The following is a 14,449-nucleotide window of genomic DNA, read 5'->3' on the forward strand; positions in this document are numbered from 1 at the left end:
GAAACCTACAACCTCCAGATGGGCCCCTGTTCCAGATAAGTCCTAAAACCTAGCGCAGCCTCTCCAGAGCATCGGATAGTTCCATCACCCTACCCCGTGTTAGTGACAGACCCTTCCAATTAAAAAAATTTAGAATTGCCACAGCCCAACCACCTCTAAAAGAGAGATATGGAAAGATGAAAGGTGATGGTGGAGCTATACATAGAAGATAGGATTTAACAAATGAATATGAATGCCAAATCATTAAGTTGATATCTTTTTCTTTTGTCTTTTAAAATTTTTTTATTAATTAAAAAAAAATTTAACAACAGATGAACTAAAACATCAACACATGATCATTCCGTTCTACATATATAATCAGTAATTCACAATATCATCACATAGTTGCATATTCATCATTTCTTAGAACATTTGCATCAATTCAGAAAAAGAAAAGACAACAGAAAAAGAAATAAAACGAAAACAGAAAAAAAAAAGATTATACATACCATACCCCCTTACCCCTCGTTTTCATTTATCACTAGCATTTCAAACTAAATTTATTTTAACATTTGTTCCCCCTATTATTTATTTTTATTCCATATGTTCTACTCGTCTGTTGACAAGATATATAAAAGGAGATCAGACACAAGGTTTTCACAATCACACAGTCACAGTGTGAAAGCTATATCATTGTTCAATCATCTTCAAGAAACATGACTACTGGAACACAGCTCTACATTTTCAGGTAGTTCCTTCCAGCCTCTCCATTACATCTTAAGTTGATATCTTTTAGTATCCAGTATTTTAGAGCAGCTAGAAGTAAAAACATCAAATTGTGAAACTGTAGCCTATGTCAAACTCTGAAATATGTTCTACAACTAATTATGGTGTTGTGCTTTGAAATTTATAGCTTCCTTGTATGACGTTATTTTTTCAAAAGAAAAAAGGGAAAAAAGTCGATTGTGATGATAAAAAAATATTTAAGCCCTCTAGCCTCCTATATTCTGGAGCAGCTAGAAGGAAAAATATGGGAGGATCATATGGTAGCCCACGGCAAAGTCTGGGATCTGTCCTGTAACCACTTGTTGAAGAGTGCTTTGAAAATGATTACTTTTTTACTTCTTTGTATAAATGTTACACTATACAATAAAAAAAGTTAAGATTAAAAAAAAATGGTGGTGAATTACTAAAAGAAGACTTCAAGGAATGGCAAGATTCAACTATAAAGATGACAATCTCCCCAAGTTAATTTATGAATTTAACTTCATCCCAATTAAAAACCAGAAAAAAAATGTGTGGTGCTTATGAGTCATTTATGAAATGTTAAGGAATTACTGTTCAAAACAAGTTTTAGCTACGTGTGATGACATTGTTTTTTGTTTAAAAATAAATTTTGTATTTTAGATTTGTATATTTAAATATTTGCAGATAAACTTATGTATCTGGAATATGCTTCAAAATAATACAAGGATGAAACATATGAGAGTACCAATGAAAAAGATTGGCCACGAACTGATCATTGCAATTGGGTACTGGCCCATGGAAGTCCATTATACTATTTTACCTACATTGACCTATGTTTGATATTTTTCATTTTTAAAAGTTTAAAAAAAAATAAGTGACTGCTGAAAGACCCTCTGGAAGTGATGGAAATCTTCTGAATCTTGAGTGGTGTGGCGGTAGTTACATATGTGTGTGTAAACCCATAGAACTTTCTATAATTAAAATGGGTGCATTTTATTGTATGTAAATTATTCCTCAATAAAATTAACTTTAAAGAAGAGTCATAAGACTCTTTCCATGATTTTTATTAAAGGAGAGAGTCTCAGCTGGCTGCTCTAGGGTTCCTTAATGCAAAACAGAAATAAGATTTCCCTGACTGGTCCACATGTTGTAGATGTTCTCCCCAACCCACGCCCACCCTCAGCTTCATAATGAAGCGACCCTCCATCCCCATCATTTGTAAAGGATGTGAATCATTCCACAGACATCTGTCTTTTAGCACCACTCCTCATATTTCCTCTATGTGCCAGGTCTTCAGTTGTGTTCTAGGAACACCATATCGTGTGCTATTATTAAACTGCACATTATGCTAATTAGACAGTGACTGACTGGGAAAAAATTTTTTTAAATTATGATCTCAATCCATTTGGTGTATTTCAAAAGGTCCAATACTTTTCTTCATTTATCAACTAGTAAGTTAGAAGTTAACTTAAAAAATCAGCAAATAGCAAACAAATTCCCTTGAAAGTCACACTCACATACACTTTTTTTTTTCTCTGTATGCTGAATGGTGGGGGTAACATTTCATTCTTTTTCCATGTGAGTGCCCCTTATTGTAGCATCATTTGTTGAATTTTTGTTTGGTTTGGCTTCTTGTTTGTTTGCTTATTTGGGGAATGCATGGGGCAGGAATCGAACCCAGGTCTTCGGCATGCAGGCGAGAATTCTACCACTGAACTACCCTCACAACCCCTACATATACTTTTGAATAATTAATAGATAAATTTATTTTATTTTATTTATATAATACAAATTTTTCAGTGTTCTTTCAAATAAATAAGAAAAAGTGTTGACTAGGCTTAAAAAAAAATAGGTCGAGGATTCGATGGCATAAAGTAATAAGCATTTATTTCTCACTTGTGGGTCCCTTGTTTGGCTAGGCTCTAGTATGCCCACCTGGGATTGGCTGGACCTTTGTTGTGTTATCTAAATGTCTCTATATAGCTCCTCATTCTGGATCATCAGCTGGCCTGTATGCTATTTCATGATGTAGTTCAGGAGGCAGGTGCCCTGGAAAAGTTTGTCATGACTTTTGAAGCCTCAGATCAGAATTGCACGTTCTTCCACCCACATTCCTTTGGTCAAGTCAAGTCACATAACTCCACTAGTCAGATGGGGAAATATACTTTATTCATAGGAAGACACGGCAAGGGCAGAGAGGTAAAGACAATTTGTGAAAAATATCTAACAGAGATATGAACCTTTGCTCCAAAGAAGTTGGATTTTAACTTTGGGTGCAGGTGGATGTAAGGTGTGACACAATGGGAAACCAAGGCCATAACGCATGAGAAAAGATAGTTTGTTACTTACGGGTCCCAGAGAAACGACCATGAGGAGTTGACAGGAAGCACAATTGGCTTGGGTGGTTCAACCAGAAAGTGGAGAGCACACAGGCTGAGCCAAGGGAAACTGGGTTTCTGCCTTTACTGTGATCGTGGAGGTTAGTAGGTTTCCCATGGGATTGAAGGACTGAGTAATTTAAAGCAAATGTACGTGAAAAGGGAAAGGGACTGGGGGGATAAGGGTGGTGGGGAAGTTTAGCTTATCGTGACAACTGTTTTCAGTGAGGCATTTGGGTGGTGTCGGTGGTGGCCATAGATAAAAGTTCGGGCTCTGGGGAAGTTTATGCTCAAGGGCTGGAAAGTTGTTCATTAACTAGGCCAAAAGTCAGGGTTGAGGCACATGGCTTAGCCAAAGTAAGATTGATACCAATGCAGCATACAAAAAATGTTGATGTTATCACACCACTCTAGAAAATAAGTACAAAAGATCAAAAAATATAAGGGACAATTTTTACTTGAGGAAATGGCAGTAGAAATGATGATTAGATGATATATTTTACTAGTTGGACTAGTAAAACACCAAAAAGCATATACATTTATTAAAATGCTTTTGGAAGCAAAATATATATATATATATATCCAACTAACAGTATTTAAAGCTATAAACACATTGATTTTCTATTTAACAAGTAGTAGCTATAAACACATTAATTTTCTATTTAACAAGGTAAATGATCTTAAGATTATTTCAAGGGCTCAAAAATGTTATCAGAGGTCTAGAGCTTTTTTATGTTTTCTTTCCCTTTCTCAGTTTGTTGGCCTTTCAGATGTCATATTATGGTCACACACTGGCCATTCCCAGTATGAGTTTCCCACCAAAAAGGGGGGGGGGGCGAATAAAGAGGCAGAAGAATACATTCTTCAAAGTCTCTTTCACTGATAAGGAGAAATCTTTCTCAAAAGCCAGCTTTTCCCATGCCTCGTGCTGCTTGTGTGCGTGTACTGTGTAGACCTGGCACCTCTTCCGTGAAGTGGCAGCTGAGGAGACTCCGGCTTTCACTAAGGCCGACCAAAAACAAGGAAGGAGTCAAGACTGGGAACAACAATCATATTAATTTGAAGGTGGTGGGGCCGGAGGCTTCTGTGATGCAGTTTAAGATGAAGAGACATACACCACTTAGTGAACTAATGAAAGGCTATTGTGAACCACAGGGTTTGTCAGTGAGGCAGATCACACTCAGATTTGATGGGCAGCCAGTCGATGAAGAAGACACACCTGCACAGGTGGAAATGGAGGCTGAAGATGCAACTGATGTGTTCCAGCAGCAGACAGGAGGTGTCTATTAAAAGGGGAGCCTGCTTCTTCACTCCAGAACCCTGTTCCTGCAGACCAAGAATACATTCTCAACTAGAAAAACTGCAATTTGGTTCCACCACATCCTTATCCTACAGTGTAGTTTTCTCTATTCAATACTGAAATATATATATATATATATATTATATATATATATATATATATATAGACTACATAAAAATTCTGTTTATTTTTCTATATGTAAAGAAGCATTTGCAAAGTCCCCTTGGAGGAATTGTGAGAAAGGGGGAAAATTCAACTTTCCAATTTGGAGAATTCCTGATATTCTCATAAGCAGCAGGTACAACCAAATCAGTTGGCCAATTTCTCAGTTTTGGGACTTATCCCTACAAAGGATAGGCTAAGCCTACTTAAAATTAGACCTAAGAGTCATCCCCAGAGGACCTCTTTTGTTGCTCAGATGTGACCTATCTCCCTTCCAGCCAACACAGCAAGCAAACTCACTGCCCTCCCCCTCTCTGTGTGGAATATGACTCTTCCTGTTCCTGGTGTATGGACACAAGCATACAAGCTTTTTTTTTTTTAATGACTAAGTGGCCAATGGTGTTTTAATTAATATCAATGGAGATAGGATGGAGAGTAATGCCGGGTCTGTGAAAATATCCCCTTTCTCCATTAGTGGCATTTTCACTGAACTCTTGTCTTAATATCCCATTAACTTATTTTGCTTTCACTGTTTAACAAAAATCAACAATATAAAAAATCCTTGCACACCTTGTTCGATTGGAGAATTTTAATGTTTTTCACTTATCATTGTAAAACCAAGGATGATTTTATGACTTTTTTGTACATAGCTGTTAAATGTAGGGTGATCTGTCTTTTGATATATATATACTTTTTTTCTTATTGACAAAACAAAGCATAGAAACACAAACATTCTTAATATATGAACATTCCATATTTGGTGTACAATCAATGGCTCACAATATCACCACATAGTTGTATATTCATCACCATGATCATTTCTCAGAACATTTGCATTGCTCCAGAAAAAGAAACAAACAAACAAACAAAACTCAAGCATACCATACCTCCTACTCCTCCCTCTCACCAACCACTAGTATATCCATCTACCCAATTTATTTTAACCTTTGTTCCCCTACTTTTTCTATACCCCTTACTACTCCCTTTCATTGATCACTAGTATTTCAATCTACTCAATTTATTTTAATGTTTTTCCCCTATTATTTATTTATTTTTAATCCATATTTTTTACTCATCTGTCCATACCATAGATAAAAAGAAGCATCAGACACAAGGTTTTCAGAATCACAGTCACATTTCAAAACCTATATAATTATAGAATTATCTTCAAGAAACATGGCTACTGGTACACAGCTCTACAGTTCAGGCACTTCCCTCTAACTCCCCAGTACACTATAAACTAAAAAGGGGATATCTACATAATGCTAAGAATAACCTCCAGGATAATCTCTCAACTCTGTTTGAAATCTCTCAGCCACTGACGCTTTATTTTGTCTCATTTGTCTCTTCTCCCTTTCAGTCAAGAAAGTTTTCTCAATCCCTTGATGCTGAGTCCCAGCTCATTCTAGGATATCTGACCCATGTTGCCAGGGAACTTTACACCCCTGGGAGTCATATTCCACATGGAGAGGGGGAGAGCAGTGAGTTTGCTTGCCGTGTTGGCTGAAAGGGAGATAGGTCACATCTGAGCAACAAAAAAGGTCCTCTGGGGGTAACTCTTAGGTCTAATTTTAAGTAGGCTTATCCAACAGTGGATAAGTGTGCCTCTTTCTCCACATCCTCTCCAGTACTATTTGTATTCTGCTTCTGTTTTTGTTTTTTTTGTATATATACTGGTCATTCTGGTAGGTGTGAGATGATATATCATTGTGATTTGCATTTCCCTAATAGCCAGGGAAGTTGAGTATCTTTTCATGTGCGTTTTAGCCATATGTATTTCCTCTTCTGAGAAGTGTCTGGTCATGTCTTTTTGCCCAGTTTGTAATTGGGTTGTTTGTCTTTTTGTTGTTGAGTTGAATAATCTCTTTATATATTCTGGATACTAGACGCTTATCTGATATGTTGTTTCCAAATATTGTCTCAGATTGTGTAGGCTGCCTTTTTACTTTCTTGACAAAGTTCTTTGATGCGCAAAAGTGTTTCATTTTGAGGAGTTATCATTTATCTATTTCTTTCTTCAGTGCTCGTGCTTTGGGTGTAATATCTAGAAAACCGCCTCCTACTAATGTCAGTTCATATCAGCGAGACCATACACTATTTGTCCTTTTGTTTCTGGCTAATTTCACTCAGCATAATATCCTCAAGGTCCATCCATGTTGTTACATACTTCATAACTTTATTCTGTCTTACAGCTCCATAATATTCCATCATAGGTGTATACCACGCTTGTTTACCCATTCGCTTGTTGATGGACACTTGGGCTGTTTCCATCTCTTGGCAATTGTAAATGCTGCTATAAACATTGGTGTGCAAATGCCCATTTGTGTCCTTGCCCTCATGCCTCTGAGTAGATACCTAGCAATGGTATTGCTGGATCATATGGCAATTCTATACTTAGCTTCCTGAGGAACTGCCAAACTGCCTTCCACAGTGGTTGTACCATCTGACATTCCCAACAACAGTGGATAAGTGTGCCTTTTTCTCCTCATCCTCTCCAGCACTTGTTGTTTTCTGTTTTACTGATAATGGCCATTCTGGTGGTTGTGAGATGATATATCACTTTGGATTTGATTTGTATTTCCCTAATAGCTAGGGAAGTTGAGAATCTTTTCATGTGCTTTTTAGCCATCTGTATTTCCTCTTCTGAGAAGTGTCTGTTCATGTCTTTTGCCCCTTTCATAATTGGGTTGTTTGTCTTTTTGTTGTTGAGTTGAACAATCTCTTTATATATTCTGGATACTAGACTCTTACCTGATATGTCATTTCCAAATATTGTCACCAATTGTGTAGGTTGCCTTTTTACTTTCTTGACAAAGTTCTTTGATGCACAAAAGTGTTTGATTTTGAGGAGTTCCCATTTATCTATTTCTTTCTTCAGTGCTCATGCTTTGGGTGTAAGATCTAGGAAACTGCCTCCTATTACAAGATTTATAAGATATTTCCCTACATTTTCCTCTAAAACTTATATGGTCTTAGATCTAATGTTTAGGTCTTTGGTCCATTTTGAGTTCATTTTTCTCTAGGGTGTGAAATATGGATCCTCTTTCATTCTTTTGCATGTGGATATCCAGTTCTCTAGGCACCTTTATTGAAGAGACTGTTCTGTCCCAGGTGAGTTGGCTTGACTGCCTTATCCAAGGTCCATAGATGAAAGGGTCTATATCTGAACATTTTATTCGATTCCATTGGTCAGTATATTTATCATTATGCCAGTACCATGCTGTTTTGACCACTGTAGCTTCACAATATGCCTTAAAGTCAGGTAGTGTATTCACGCCGACTTCATTTTTCTTTCTCAGGATATTTTTAGCTATTTGGGGCACCTACCTTTCCAGATAAGTTTGGTCATTGGTTTTTCTATTTCTGCAAAGTAAGTTTTTGAGATTTTAATTGGTATTGCATTGAATCTATAAATCAATTTAGGTAGAATTGACATCTTAACTATATTTAGTCTTCCAATCCATGAACACAGTATGCCCTTCCATTTATTTAGGTCTTCTTGATTTCTTTTAACAATTTTATGTTGATCTCTTTGTATAGGTCTTTTGTATCCTTAGTTAAATTTATTCCTACATATTTGATTCTTTTGATTGCAATTTAAATGGAGTTTTTTTCTTGATTTTCCCCTCAGATTCCTCATTACTAGTGTCTAGAAACACTATAGATTTTTGAGTGTTGATAGTGTAACCTGCCACTTTGTTGTACTCATTTATTAGCTCTAGTAGTTTTGCTGCGGCTTTTTCAGGGTTTTCAACACACAGTATCATATCATCTGGAAACAGTGAGAGTTTTACTTCTTTCTTTCCAATTTTGATGCCTTATATTTCTTTTTCTTGTCTAATTGCTCAGGTAGAACAGCAGAGTATCCTCTTGCCAGTTGAGATTCTCAGGTCTAACTGTTTGCATACAGTTTTTACCATATCTTTACACCATAGTGGCTGGATTCCAATTAGCTCATGTGACCGAGCCCAGGTGGTCCTTGGGGAACTGGCTAGGGACCGAGAGGAACTTCCTGGGTCTGAGATAACTTTATCAAAGTGCATCTCCTTCTGAGAGGACAGCCACTCCTCCCTGCTGGAGTGCACATTGCAACAGTCATCACCAAGGTCATGCAATGGCAACATTGGTTTAGCAGAACAGACTCTGCAAATTTAGTTTTCCCTCCCAGCAGTCTTTCCACCACAGCACACGGTGTGGGTTAGCAGCATTGGATGCTCTTAGCTAGGTGTTCAGGAGGGATAAGGAGTCCTTCTTTTCAAAGAACCAGTGTGTGGGTTTCAAATATTATGTATTCAGAAAAGCCATGTTTCTGAATGTTTTAACCCTGATTCAAAATGATGGGAGCAGCCATTCCATTTAATAAGATTCAATATCGTAGGGCAGAAATGTGAGATGGTCTCCACGGAGATGTGGCACCCAATTGTGGGTGTGACCTCTCAACTAGATGTGATGTGACCACCCATTCCAGGCGGGGCTTGATTAGTGTACTGGAATCCTTCAAAAGAGAAAACATTTTTGGAGAAAGCTCAGAGCAGAGCAGATGCTTGGAAAACAGTTGCTTCAGAACTGACAGAGCCAAATGAGACCAAGACATTCCGAGAGGCAGGGCACAGCAGACGTCGCCATGTGCCTTCCCATGAGATGCTCAGCAACCCAGAACCCAGAATTGTGTTCTGGAGGAGCTAAGTGAAGACCCATAGACACCCACTGTGGAACCCCTACAGGAGCAGAGGCTGAGGGCAATGGAGCCCAAGAGCAAGGGACCAGCATGTGACCGCTCAGCGGGCAGAGGTGTTCCAGATGGCATCAGCCTTTCTGGATTGAAGGTCACCTCGTGTTGGTGCTTTAATTTGGACAGTCTCATGGTCTTAGAACTGTAAACTTGCAACTGAATAAATCCCCATTATAAAAGCTGTCCCATTTCTGATATACTGCATTCCACAGCTTAACAAATGAAAACACCTAGAAGTAGAGAATTCCACACCAAAGGTTAGACAAGTCTCCAGTGAAAGTGTGAAGTACACAGGGCCAAGCAGAGCCTCTTGCAAGAATTCACACTTGAAAAGTTAATTTCCCTAATGGTTGCTTGGCTCCTACACCTCAGTAAGGAAACTCCCATCTTGTAGGAAAATTGCCCAAGTGATATGAGCCCTAAATGCACAGAAAAGCTGAAGCAAATGACTCTACAAATATGAAAAGACTCCCAGTCTTAGTCTCAAAAAGAGAATGCAGAATAGTGAGGTGAAGCTTTTTACCCTTTACACCGACAAATAAAACAAATACAATTATCGTGGTAGTGCTGACTGATAGCATTTTAGGAATTATGTTAGTTTGTTATGGCTGCTGTAACAAATGAATACAACCCTGGGTGTTAACAAGCAAAGGGATTGTATTTTCTCACACTTCTGGAGACAGGTCAGAAATCACCACAGGCTGGAATCAGGTGGGGCAGGGGGCACCCTCCAGGGCCTCAGAGAGAACCCGGTCCGTGTCTCCTCAGCTTCTGGTGGCTACAGCTCCCCTCTTCTGTCTGTGTGAAATCTTCCTCTGCCCTCCCCTGCGAGGACAGAGGACATCTGTGGTTGCATTTAGATCCTAATTTAGTCACATCTGCAAAGACCTCCTGCCAGCAGGTCACCCCCCCCCCCCCCGGGCACCTTTTGTCTGTTGTTTCCTGTTGTGTTTATGCCCCAGGTTGTATCACAGGCTCCAGGAGGAGGACGTGGATGTGGTTGGGGTCGTTTCTCCCCTACACAGGCTTCCTGCACTGACCGTCCACGGGGTCTGAGTGAGGGGTTCAGGGCAGCAGCAGCTTCAGTTTCCTGCTCTATCTGGGTGTGCACTGTGGACAACGTGACCTGACTTAATGCATACGAACAACTGAGGCAATATGTGGGGTCAGGAGGCGCTAAATAGGTGCTCGTTGTCCTTGAAACAATGTCCTGCTGGTCACACTGTGAGGAACGGGCCTTCCTGGGGGCTGTGGATGGGTCAGTTAGTGACCTTCAGGGAAAGCCACAGAAACAAGAGTCACCAACATGACCTCCACTCATACGATTTGACTGACAACTGCACTTGTAGAAAGTTCTTTAAATACAAGCTTATAAAATGCTGAAGAGGAGCTAATCCATTAGAAAGTGTTATATGGTTAAAGTGGCTGATGAAACACCTTGAGACACGCCCATGAAAGGGAATAAGATGGAGAAACACAAGGGTAAGCAGCTCTCCCTGCACTGGTGTGGACACCGCTGCAACAGCCCTGAGCTAAAAAGGGAAGTGGGAAAAGCACAGGTCCCCGTGGGCGTGGACAGGCGAGGAGACCCCTTGGGGGCCTGAGAACCAGACCGCGGAGATGGCACGGGATGGGGCCAGGGGAGGGCGCTGCATTTTCCTAATTTCCAGGAATGTGTTCTGAGGATTCACATTCTTGAGGATGTGTTCTTGGTTACAAGTGAGAAGCTGCCCAGTGGTCGGAGCTCTGGTGACAGCGGCAGGTCCACGCTGTGGTCAGCGCCCGGTGCCCTCCGGATGAGGGTGGGTCCCTGCCGCCGGCTCCGGGGGGGCCCGTGGGGCGAGTCCACACAATAAAGGAGGCTGGCAGCGGTGGGATTCGAACCCATGTCCCCAGAGGGACTGGAGCCTTAATCCAGCGCCTTGGACCGCTCGGCCACGCTACCCCATGGCCCTAGAGCCGGGTAATGGACACAGGAGACCCGCAGGGAGTCCCCTACCCCTGCGGCCTGTCCACACGCCCGCCCGGGACCGCACAAGTCCCGACAGAGCTGCGCGCGGTTCGCGATCAGGCCCCGGCGGGACCCTCGTGAGCCTCTGGGCTCGGTCCCTGCGCCCGACAGTGGAGGAGGAGGCCGAGGCGCACATCGACCCGCTCCAAGGGGGAACCCCTCAGCACCCAGGGGTTCCGCACCCCTCCGGGATGGGGCGTCCCGGTACCCCCACGGATGGAGGCGCCCCGGGACCCCCGCGGGATGCGGCTCCGGGTCTGTGGCAGCGCCGGGTCTGCCGAGGGGTCCCTAACGGCCGCCACCGGACACAGAGGCGCCCCCAGCCCCACCCTCGGAGCTCGGGTTCCGGGAGTGTGTGGGCGGGACCCCTCGGTGTGGGGGAGTGGAGGGCGCGTCTGCGCGCACTTCCTGCTCAATGTGCTCCTGCACTGAACCCCCAACTTCGCGGAATCATGTGCGTTTGGGGCCGGGACCAAACTCCGGCGCCCCTTCCTCTACTCCCCCCGCCCGCACGAGGCGTCACCGGGGGCCCAGGGCATCGGCGCGTCCCGCAGCCTCCTGCCGTCACCTCCCTCCCAGGGCCGGGGAGGCGGTGTGGGACGCGCGGGGAGCGCAGAAGGCATGCGGGGAGACTCTGCGGGGAGCCGCCGCGCACGGGCACGCGTCAGCGCCAAGTCCTACTGGCGTTCGCTGCACACCATCCTTGAGCCGCGTTCAGTGTCTTAAGCAATGCCGCGAGAGACGCCCTTGTGCCGAGAACGGAGGTTTCAGAACGAAAGGACAGATTCGAAGGAAACCACGTAACTTCTTTCCCGACGTGATGGATGGTGACCGAAGATTTCCACCCGCCCCGCAGGTTCAAACGTAGGAGCTCCTCCCGCCCCGAGGCTGACCCTGCGCCCCGAGGGCCCTTTCCCCGGCCCAGGCCCCTTGCCCCAGCTCGTCCTGCGCAGCTCACCTCCGCCCCCCTCAGCTTCGGGGCCTGGAGACCTGCGACCTGAGCCACGGACTGCACAGGACCTGCCACCTCGGGGGCCCTGATGGGCTCAGAGCCAGAAGAGGAGCTCGGCAGGCGGGAAGGGCGACTGCAGGGGGGCGCAGCTCGCGGGGCCGGCCTGGAGGCTGGAAGCTTCGCGTCCCCGGGCGGTACCTCCCAGCGGCCGGGCAAGGGGGCGGGGGGACGTCGTGGGCAGTGGCAGGACCCATGTGCTCGGCGCTTCCCTTTCCTGCCCGCCTTCCGCAGGTGCAAAGAGGAGTGGATTAGGGGCTCATTTTCTTACTCTCTACGTGTTTCTGCGAATAGATCGTTCTGACATTCTTTTTAGGTGAAAACCAAGGAGTAGGCAGAGGCAGCTTTAAAGCAGAACAAAGACCCAGGTCTTGCAGAGAGAGCGGCGGGAGGAAGCAGCCGATGGAGAAGGTAAACCACTCTGATCCACTCCCGCCCGTCTGTCCAGGTGCACACGCTGACCCTGCCACTTCCTGACCATGTGCCCCGGTTTCTTGCCTGTAACATGGGGGCAATCACAGTAGGAATCCTTGACTCATGCTGCACCTTGTGAGCCCCAAAGACCTGATACGTGTAAACGCTCAGAACAGGGTTGGGCTGCAGTAAGGGCCCAGGGCAGCGAGCTTTAATGAGGACGCCTCTCCACGCCCGCGTCCTCCCTGCAGGTCACTCCTCCCTCTTCCTCCTCCTCCTCCTCCTCCTTATGCCTCTACCAGCCTCCCACAGCCTCAGCTCCGCCGCTCACACTCCACCCGCTGGTCTCTTCCCCTGGCTCCTCAGACTCTTACTCCAATAAATTGTTCACAACTCCGTATTTATCTCAGGGAAAACGCAAACCATCAGTCTTATGAAAGCATAATAGTCTGCACAAGATAACGCACAAAAGTGCACACGGTAAAATGCGTTATTGGCCAAAAATAATTCACGAATAAAGTTTCCTATCTTCATCAAATTTAGATTTGCACAAAATTGCACAAGAGAATAGGACTTGATGAAGGAAAGTAAAGCAAAGCATGCAACCAGGCCACTTTAATCTTTAAGTCACACTCTTGAAAAAGGCTTCTCAATCTATCTCTTGAATTCTTACTTTTCCAAACATGATATAAATCATATGAAGAGCGCATGAGATTTCTAAAACTGTTGTCCTATTCCTGTCCTATAGGTGTTGTTTTTTGGAGCAGAAAACTTGTTTCTTGAATATCACATGGAGAGGAATTGTGTCCCAGGATGGATTATACCCAGAGCCTTACCCACACATAATTTAGATGATTTAGGTGATGAGATTAGGGACTTTTGGAAAGATGAGATTTAGATGATTTTGGATTTTGACTTATTGAGCTTTGTGGGGATGTCGGGATGGGGGGGTAATTTTTCATGTGGGACAGACGCGAACCATGGGGAAACAGACCAGGCTGTGCAGGTGTAATAATGGACCCCAAAGGCGTCCCTGTCCTATGCCTTGCCTTGTTGGCAAGTCTCCGTCCAGAAGTTTCATTCCAATGGAGGAAGATAAGGTACCAGCGTTGCTTTTGCCCATCACAATAACCCTGTGAGGATGACTGAACTTTTATTCTACTGCCATAATTTCCCTTCTGGTGAACTCAGTTCTTGAGTCATTGAAAGCTCAAGCGGCAGAGTGAAGAGCATCTGGTGGTCAAAGGGCAGTCTTGCCTCGTTTTTCTAGAGTATGTTCCAGAGAAATAGGAAAACACTAATAACAGCTGGGGTTTCCTGGGATTTGCCATGTGCCATGCAATGTCCTGTCTCTACCCAGTCGCTCCGTCCTCGAAACTGCCCCAGAGACAGGCCTGTCCCTGCTGTGGTCACTGCGCTGACGGATCCAGGGGCACAGGGCTGTAAAGTGACTCGGGGACGCCACCCCGCTGTAAGTGATGTCTCGGTGAGGGCGGGAAAATCCCCTCTGCGGCATATGTACTAAATTAAGGATAGAATCCTTATGAAATTCTTTGATCAACGGTTATTGAGACGTGCTCAGAGCAACTGCAAGCACGTGGCACAGCACACATTCCTTTCGGGGAAGGGTGCTGCGCTGCAGGAAAGAACGTTCCGGAGCTCAAGGAAGCTTGATTCGCCTGAGCAGTGGAAGCTTTCCCTGAGGCCTTGCATAATT

General features: G+C 43.8%; 1 non-coding gene across 1 annotated transcript; it reads right to left on the bottom strand.

The window, feature by feature from the left end:
* Nucleotides 1–11,161: 11,161 nt before the first annotated feature.
* TRNAL-AAG (transfer RNA leucine (anticodon AAG)) lies at nucleotides 11,162–11,243 on the bottom strand. The gene has a single exon. It is a non-coding gene; the product is annotated as a tRNA-Leu (tRNA).
* Between the last annotated feature and the right edge of the window lie 3,206 nt (nucleotides 11,244–14,449).

This window comes from Tamandua tetradactyla, chromosome 5, assembly GCF_023851605.1.
Source record: "Tamandua tetradactyla isolate mTamTet1 chromosome 5, mTamTet1.pri, whole genome shotgun sequence".
Classification (NCBI taxonomy): Eukaryota; Metazoa; Chordata; class Mammalia; order Pilosa; family Myrmecophagidae; genus Tamandua; species Tamandua tetradactyla.